Genomic DNA, 310 nt, shown 5'->3' with positions numbered 1-310 from the left:
TGTTGCCATACCTCTGAAACCCTTTCCCATTCTCATTGTAGTGATAAAGATGAAACAAAGTATAATGTTAATGGTAGTGATATGCTCTTAACCTTTTTATTATTCGTAAGATAGGAAATTAAATAATTTAGATTGTATGGATGTTGTCAATAATTTTAGTTGTCAAGATTGCCATAAGATTTCACCAGATGTTACAAACCATTGTTTCAGGGCACTTTGAGGGTGGATTTTGATAGGGTGAATGAAGTAGGAAGACAAGAGGGCATTTCTTTGTTAACCCTGCAGCTTTTATATATATAGTCAGTCTGTG

The 310-nt window shown here is 33.9% G+C and overlaps 1 protein-coding gene across 1 annotated transcript in view; it reads left to right on the top strand.

Moving 5' to 3' along the window:
* Positions 1 to 310, top strand: part of LOC119587762 (protein tramtrack, beta isoform-like) — a gene marked incomplete at its 5' end in the record, with an annotated part of 48,755 nt that overhangs the window by 12,381 nt on the left and 36,064 nt on the right.

This window comes from Penaeus monodon, chromosome 23 (genome assembly GCF_015228065.2).
Source record: "Penaeus monodon isolate SGIC_2016 chromosome 23, NSTDA_Pmon_1, whole genome shotgun sequence".
Classification (NCBI taxonomy): Eukaryota; Metazoa; Arthropoda; class Malacostraca; order Decapoda; family Penaeidae; genus Penaeus; species Penaeus monodon.
This window is presented reverse-complemented; position numbering and strand designations above follow the sequence as displayed.